The following is an 8,860-nucleotide window of genomic DNA, read 5'->3' as shown; positions in this document are numbered from 1 at the left end:
GAGTGGAGCTGTTCCCTGGCAGAAGACCCACAGAGGTCAGGGGTTTCATAGGTGTGGCATCACCACAGAGCCTGCAAAATCACTGGTGCTGGGCGTGTTGAATGTGCAAGCAATGAGTTTCTCAGCAAGAACAATTTTTATCTGCTTTCTACATAATATCATAATATCCTTGGGTTTAGTTGTAGACAGGTTAAGAGGGCTGGCAGTCCTATTCCTCAAGCTGAGGAGACAACAGGGACATTTACTCAATCTGCACTGAAATGTGCAGAGCTGCAGCTTCTGAGCTGTGAGAAGAGTTGTAATTCAATTTGTCTCCTTCATGCTTAACAACCTGAGCAATGATGAAGGTGGCAGGCCAGCTGTGGAGGATGGGTGATTGGGTGCATGACTGAGGGGAGAAAAGGCTGGCTGCTAATGGGTGTAAGCAGATATCAGCAGAACAGGAGCTAGAATGCCAGTCAAGGGATACAGTAACAGATACTGCAGCAATATATTGTGAAACCTACAGGGCTTTGGCTTAAGACCTTGCAGGCATTTAAGTGGAAAAGTCATTATTTTCCATAGGGCTACAGTGCCAGACAGGATTTTTATGAAGCATGCAACAGGGCAGAGAATTGTATATCTCAATGAGTCAGAGGAGAGGTGCAGAGCAGTTAAATGGACATGATAAATAGAAAAGATGGAATTATCGCTTTAGGTGGCTCTGAGATTGCAGATATAGACTTAGGGTTTTAGCCTGATCAGGGAGTATCAGGCACTGTAGTACCTAGTAGAAGAATAGGGGGGTTTCACCAATAGAGTGGTCCAGGTTAATGAAGGAAGCAGGAGGCTATTAGAATTTAATGTGCAAGTTTATTAGGCATCTAAATGGTGATTCATTAATAGCTGCAGAGGAAGATGAATATCTTTCATTCTATATGCAGTTAGATGCTCTCACTTGGAAGCCTCCCCTAATACACTTAATTAGCCTGAAGAGGGAAATTATGTTCCCTGTATACAGTCCTGTTGTCATTCCAGTCACTGAAGCAGCCTCCAACCTAACACACATCCTATGGGGCTGCTGTGCTAAAAATAGCTGCCTACTGCTTACTACTGCTGCAGATTAGACACACAGACACCTACAGTGCTCCTGGATGTAGAATTCTTGGTTAAAGCAGATGTGCATGGCACACAGCTGGAAGAAGTGTGACTCTGAGCAATTAAAGCCTGTAGTGAGCTGTCCAGAGCATAGGAGTGATTTTCCCAGGTGGGAAAAGCAGCTCCCACCTGGCTGTTGCCACACTTCAAGAAGTGGTGAAATTGAATTTCTGCTTAGATCAGGACTGGAGATGATTGTGCTCTGCACAGTCCTGCATGGTATTTATATACCAAGCTATTCCCAAGTAACTCACCTCTAAATTAGTGTCAGCACAAGTCCTGTAGCAGGATCTGCTACTCACCCAATTTAAATGCATTGCCTGTCATGCACCAGCCTGCAGATACAAGGTAAGGATTTCATATCTCTCTCTTTAGGTCCAGTACAACAATTTAAACCTTTTGAATGGCAAGGACCTGGGAGAAAGTATTTTTCATTGCACATCATATCCTGACTCCTTAGGCCCTCTTCCTTTGACTATGGCCTGTGTCCTAGGTTTATGTAGTCTGAGGCATCTGTGTGGAAAAAGCCCTTTCTGAGAGCCTTTTAGACCAGGATTCCAAGTCCTTATTCCATTTAATATTCAGAGATGAGTAGTGTCTTGTGATCCATTGTAATTTTTGTCATCAATAACCTTTCCCATCCTCTGGGTGGACGCTATGTGAAATTCCCTGTTCAGAAGTCAAGTCAGGACATTCAAATGCAGGATTAATGCTGAAAGTGAGACAATTATCCTGTTTTGTTTTCATTCTACCCTGTTAATACCAGTGCTGTTTAATCTTAGAAATGGCACTGGAATCTGATTTAAGGTAAATATTGTAGGCAGCTGAGCTAAACATTAGCAGACATGAATGTAGGCATGAAAACTTTAGGAGCCAGAAGTGATATAGCGTTTAGTTATATTAACAGGAAATTATATGGATGGGAGGGAGAAAAGGTGAAATTTTAGATGCAGTCTTCCTTCATAAGAATTACTATGTTCCTAAAACAATTACCAACATAACTGTTTTAAAACAAAACAAGCCCAAATATGTTGTTTCAGCCTCCTGGCCTGGTTTTCCATGTATTTCTCTACATGGCCTTATGGCAAGGCTTTTCTTAGGGAAATTTTTACCCTGAACAGTTTCTTTATAAGAAGATATATTCTGGTTTTTCTTCCCCCTGATTCTTGTATCACTGGTTTTCTCCCTGCTGTTCTCCTGTCACTACCACCAAGAAGGCTGCAGCAAAACAGAGAGGAAGGAGAGAAGGGGGAAAAACAAAATTTAAAATGCAAAGCACCATAAAACTGCATTAGTTTTCTTAAATAGAATCAGGAGAAACTATAAGATATTTTAATATCGGGGTGGGTTTTATACCAATAAAACCTGCTGTTTTGAAAACCTGTCTTTCTGAGGTACTCTTGCTGCTTCTGCTCCCCTTGCTGTTCACTTATATCTTGTTGAGAGATGGCTATAGAGCTTAGATTGACTTTGGTTTTAACTTTTTGTACCTCTGTATGTACTTCAACACAGAGTTATCAATACTTCATTAGCATTCCTTTTGAAGGCTATTTAATAATTAGTACTGTAGAGGAGAATTTTCTAAAGCATAGTCAGTGGAAGACTATATGCCATCTCCTTTGTAGATTGGCATAGGAAAATTGTTGCCAAAATACAGATTTTTAAAAAGGAAGATGTGCTAGCTGAGGCTACGAGCTGGTTACATTGACACAATATGATGTATTATATTCATGAGTAAATTTTAGGTGCTTTAGCATGAAAAGCTATTTTCTTCAAGTTTGAGTGCATCTTGACAAGACTTAGGGATATCTGATGCCCAACCACGTGCTAGTTTATTTATACATGCTGAACACAGAGGAGGACCATTATCTTTTTGGTAGATTTTCTACAGAAAAGCTCATCTTGTCCCTACTCTGTAAATGAAGCCTCTTTCTTGATTTGCTAAAGTTAATGGCAATCTTCCAAGTTTTCCTAGCTGTAGTCAGGGCTGTTGCTGTTGATATTTGTTACAGGAAGGAAGGAGCATTCTTTTGTTCTCAGGAGAAAAGTTTAATCCCCTTTAAGAGCAAGAGGAACTGACAGGGAGCAGTTGAACCATCAGTCTGAGGTCACGCACAGGGGTTGACTGGAGGTCCCTTTTTTCCTTCTCTCCACATCTCTTTTCAAAACCATTTCTCAGGTTTGCTCATCATGGGTTTGAAATTTATGATGTTAATATAATCCAAATATGAGAATCAGATGAGAAAAGGACCTGGTTGTCCTTCCATCCTGTCTGCCAAGCAGAAATGGTGTTGAGGCTGCTGCACAGGGGACAGGGAGCCAGGAGTGAAGGTGAAGCAAAATAGGTGGGACAGTGCCCTTATGGTGGGTCCCAGGCAGAGAGAGCAGAGTGGGCTGGGTGATGGTGACCAGGGGCAGCCAGGAGTCCAGCTGGATACATGAGTCTATTGTGACAGGGAGGTGTAGGGTTGGGAAGTTAAATTATTGGGTCAGATTTGGGTGCTCAGGGCCATCTACAGCATAGCTTGGGCAGGGACCAATAGCAAGGGCTTGTGCTTAATACACTGGAAGGTGCAGAGAGCCCCAGCAAGGCGCCTTCCAGCTCTGCTCAAAGTAGTCAGGTCATACAGTTGCACCATCTCAGAGCCAGCCTTGAGCAGTGGCCCTTGGAGGGGAAGGAGAGGCTGCAGGGTTTAACACCAAGAACAAAGCTTTCACCAGAAGGTTGGTAGGGCCACCTGTTAGCCATATGGATAAGACTGCTGCAGTGATAATAATTATTTTTGTCTGCTTACTGTAGAAGAAGCTGGGGAGATTCCCTATGCCATTCTTTTTAGCAGTGATTCAGCAAATGCTCAGCCTGAAATTTGAAGTAATTCTGGAACAGGTTGAGGTACAAATAAACAACATGAAAATTAGCAGATTGCCAGGGCTGAGACTAATCACCCAAGTGTTCTGGAGGAGCTCAAGGGTAGGCTGAAGAATGATCTCCTGAATTTGAGAGATAGATAGTAAAATAGAAGATGAAATTTGGTGCATATAAATGTAACTCCTGGGTAAAATTAATCCTAACTTCATATATAATATTCTGAGCTAACAATTTGTTATTCTCATGTAAGAGTGAAACTGTGGGTTTGTAATAGTTCCATGAAACCATCAGCTAGTACTCAGTAGCAATGGAATAAAGGTTAGATACTATTACTTTGTGGAAAAAGAACAGGAATAAAAATTCTGTCTCCAAGGGTCACCCCCTTCCAATGCAGTTTTGATCCTCTCCTCTTGAATATATCACAGCAGATATATGTCTGAAGAAAGGTAATTCATTTGGGCAGAGGTATGAGATGATATCTTTGAAGGAACAGTTAAGTAGGAAATTTACATTGTCCCTTTCCAAAGATGGGTGGATGGTGTGACAGAGATCTACAAAATCATGAGCGACACAGAAGATGGGAATAGAGATTGACTTCTTTTTATTTCTTCTTGCATGAGAACCGTGGCCCATCAAATGACACTAGTGGGAGGCAGGCTCAATGCAAACAGGAGGTGGCTGTTCCTGGGAAATGAATGAGGTTTGTTGTACTGGCTGCCAAAGGATGGTTTGGAAAGAAGCCTGGAAAAGTGTTTGGAATAGAGCTTCTTTGAGTCTTACTATCTAGATAAACCACAATAGGCTAAAGGAGTCCCTTAAGGCTGGGGTGAATGTTAGTGTGAAAGTATCTGCCAAGTGGCACTTGTTTTTTACTTCATTTACAAACACTGTTGGAGACAGAAAACTGAACTAGATGGACCAAGATCTGCTCAGATATAGTGCTACCTTTTCTGTGATTTAGCTCCTATCTTTATTTTTGAAGTAAAAAGTCTAAGTTACTCTTTTAAATTCAAAGTACATCTGTCCTAGGCATGATGCAATGTTGTCATATACTGCCATGAAAATTCACTGTTGTGTCCTTTGATCTCCCAGATCTTCAGAAAAGGTTTGACGCTGTGCAAATCTTCCCAGAGTACAGCAGCAATGTTAAAGATGAAACAGAGGACTTTGTCTAATGCCAGCTGTCCAGTGAGGAAGGTCACCAATCCAATGACAAGCCCTCCAGCATGAGGATACTGTGGTTTTATCCTGCCTTGCATCTATGAAGACAGAATGCTGTCTTCCTCTTCATGTGCAGCCTTCTTAAAATATTTGTTCCTTTCCATCCTTCTGCTTTTGCATTTTGAGGGAATTTGCCATGAGTGGTTTCCATGGTTACAGGGATACGGCTGCTCTTGGAGTGGGAAATCTGCAGAGAGCAAATAGAAAAACCAATTGCATCTGGGACAGGATGAATGTGCTTTGTATCCTTAATGGTCATTCCACCCCAGTTGGAAGCCGATATGAAATTGGAAAAAGAGATGTTATTCTTAACCCCCTTGTCTTACTGGGAAATGTAGCACTCTCCTTTACCATTCTTAGATTGCTGAAAGCACTCTGATTTCTGTGGTCCCTTGAGTATTAAAGGGCAGGAAACAGGCTATGTTGCAAAATAGCTCCTAAACCAAGCTGTGCAATTTTCTGGTGTAAGGAGGAAAATGGTTTTTTCTTTCTTTTTAGAGTTGTACACTTCCATTTTGTTTTTCCCTCCAAATAAAATGGAGGAAAATACAGGAGCAATGGTTATCTCCTCGTCTTTGCAGTCTTTGGCAGCATTGTCAAATACTTGTGCCTCTGACCAGCTCTGTAGGGCACTTGGTTAAACCCAGAAATAATGCTGGGCGCATCTACAGGGGGTGCAGGGCGTGCACAAAAATCTTCTTAGGAAGTAGCTGCATTGAGACAAAGTTTGTGGTAAACCTGAAGCCAGCCTTGTCCCATACTGGCATTGAAGAACACAGTGCCTCTGCTACAAAATGCCTTCCCCACAAATGCAGAAGGTGAATTATCATGTCTTTCTGAAAAGGTCGGTACAGAGCCTCTGCATACACTTTTAGCCTGGCGGGAGGAGCTAGAAGATAACTGAGCCACCCGTTAGGAAAACATCTTATTCTGGAGTGGTAATTGCCAATCAGGTAACTTGGGTTAAGGCCCTCTTACAAGACCTGACAATAGGGAAGAGAAAAAGCAATAAAGAAAGCAAAATCCTACATTACAAATTAAACTTGGTGGCTTCTCTTGCTCTCTTCCTCCACAGATTTTAAGTAGTTCTTTGCCACTTTAATGCAGAATCACTTATCTGAGCAAGCATTAATGCAATTTTCAAGGTGAGCGTAGCTGCATCTCATAAATGCTGATAGAAACACTCAGGGAACTAACTGATGCTCCAGGCAAGACTATCAAAGGATTTATTCTGATTTGTTTTATTTTCATTAATTGTTAGAAATCCTTCCATTAACTACATTGGGAAAAAATGAGCCTTTTGGCTAAATGCACACAAAAATCCACCCCATTTTTGAAATGTATTTTTCTTACAAAGCCTAAGTTGCAGATGTCTTTTTGTTTGCAACTTCTACAGTAGATTTCTGCAGTACTTGAGGAAAATAAAATGAGTATTTGATAGAAGAAGCAACAAACCATTTAGAGAAGCTTACCAAGCAGTAGAACATTGCAAAAGGCAATAAATATTCAAATCCCAAACCAAGATATTTCCAGGCTTCCATATTCCAATAAAATGATTAAAATGAATGCCTTGCTGTTTATAGAGGGTGGCAGCTTAACACCATAAGATATTAATATTAAATAGCATGCTCTTGTGCTGCTGCCAGTGCTGAAGGGTTGAGGGACTGCTTGCCATGATGGATGGCTTTCAGCCAGGCAGAGCCTGCTGCTGATGCTCGGCCACCACAACAGCCACCTGCCAGCCACGAGGTTCTTCTGACAGGGCAGCAGCCCCTTGATGGGGAGAATTTGTGCCTGATATTTATTGGTGTTCTTAATCACCTGACAGATATGCCTATGATATAAGTTTTTAATGCTGCTGGCAGTCATAGGGCACAGCTGTAGCCACACCAAATTTGGAGAGAATTTTGAGACGTGCAGTAGTAATTGTGTGTGTACCTCTGTCAACTAGTATTTGCCTGGCTCTGTGGTTTTCTATCCCTTTTACTTCATGAAAATAACCTCTTGCAGCTTTGTCTTCTTCTTTGATAGTCATGCAGCACTCCTGGGAAAATGTGGGGGTCTTCTAGTTCCCCAAAAATTAAGCTGGATCTTCAGGAACTGATGGTGGAGGATACAAAAAACCCCAAACCAGCAAGCCAGAAATACTTCTCTAAAGCACAGTTTATTGTAGCTGGTTCTTTTTCACCATAGTACTCTGTGAGAAGTTCTGCCAGCTGTGTGTTAAATGAGATGAGTAACATCTGCCTCACGCTCATTAAACATCACATACATGATACCCTCTGCAGAATCTGGTGCTAATTAGGGTCTGTAATGAGAGTTATTCTCCTTTTAATTAATGTGAGCAGGGTAGATTTTCAGTAATATCTAAGCAAGTGAGGAGCTTACATCTGCTTTTCCAAAAGCAGCTTAGAGAAGCATTTCACTGGTCTGAAGCGTCATGCAAGCAGCAGTAGCAGTGGCTGTTCTTTAAACTGCACCACAGGCCTGGCTGCACTGGAACTGTTGAGTAGCTTAAGTCTGTAAATTCTGCTGTAGGGAGTTTGGTTATTAGTGGGGTGATGTGATGGAAACCCTTTCCATTTCCTTCCTTCTTTGTGGCTAGCTTTCTCCCCTGAAACACAGGTGGCTATTCTGGAGAAGTGTTGCACTTGAAAACTGAGTTTTGGGCAAAAGCCAAGGTCTTGATCCAGCTCTTAGTGCAGGAAGTGGAAAGATGCTCATTTATGTGAGAAAAGCTTCAGATGGCCCATGACAAAAGATTTAATGGATCCTTTTTTAGTAGTTAGGTTTGCTCTGATTTCTTGGTCTGTGTAGTAACTTTGTCTTCTAATGTGTGCAGCTCACGGCCTGACACAAATGCCCTTTTGCAGGGGACAGGAAAAGGGTGTTTTGAATATAAATCCATATAGGAGGATAGAATATAAGTAAAATATAGTGTAGAAGGTAATCTTACCCCTAAGGAGTTGCAGCTGGGCCAATTATCAAAGGTTAGGAACAGGCCCGACTTTAACAGGCCACAGCTGTAACCAGTGAGAAGAAGAGTGCTATAAAAGAGTGGGGTGGCTGGTTGGGAGGGAGCTGGAGTCAGTTGGCCACTTTGTGAAGAAGAAAGAGTCAGTGCTCTGAGGAGCTGCCCACCAAGAAGGTGTGAAACTTTTGCAATAAGGAGACAACAGTATGGAACCCCTGCAATAAGATGACAACAAATCTGGATATGTGGAGATCAAGACTTCTGTACAACCCATAAAAGTCAGTCTTTAGGAGAAGTAGTAGAGACAGGCCTTCTAAAGGCATGTCAAACACTGGCTCAAGGAGCAGTTATTAAATAAAGAGGAAAAAATTGCTCCATTAGAGCCACGAAGGATCTGTACCATCCATGTGGCAACATTGTCAAGGATGCAGCTCAATAGTAGGAGATACAAAGGTCTGACTTTGCCAGACAGAAACTTGTCCCCACTCCCCTGCCAAAACCCATCCCATAACTCCATTTCTAATGCACAGTCTCCTTGTCATGGTAGCTGGGGAGAATTCATGCATTCTGGAAGCTGGAGATCCCTATGAGCTATGACTTAGACCATTTAACCAGGAGCCAGTGAAATCAAGACAAACTCTAAGTCATAACTGAGAGGC

This window comes from Geospiza fortis, unplaced genomic scaffold (genome assembly GCF_000277835.1).
Source record: "Geospiza fortis unplaced genomic scaffold, GeoFor_1.0 scaffold219, whole genome shotgun sequence".
Lineage (NCBI taxonomy): Eukaryota > Metazoa > Chordata > Aves > Passeriformes > Thraupidae > Geospiza > Geospiza fortis.
Note: the sequence above shows the minus strand (reverse complement) of the source record.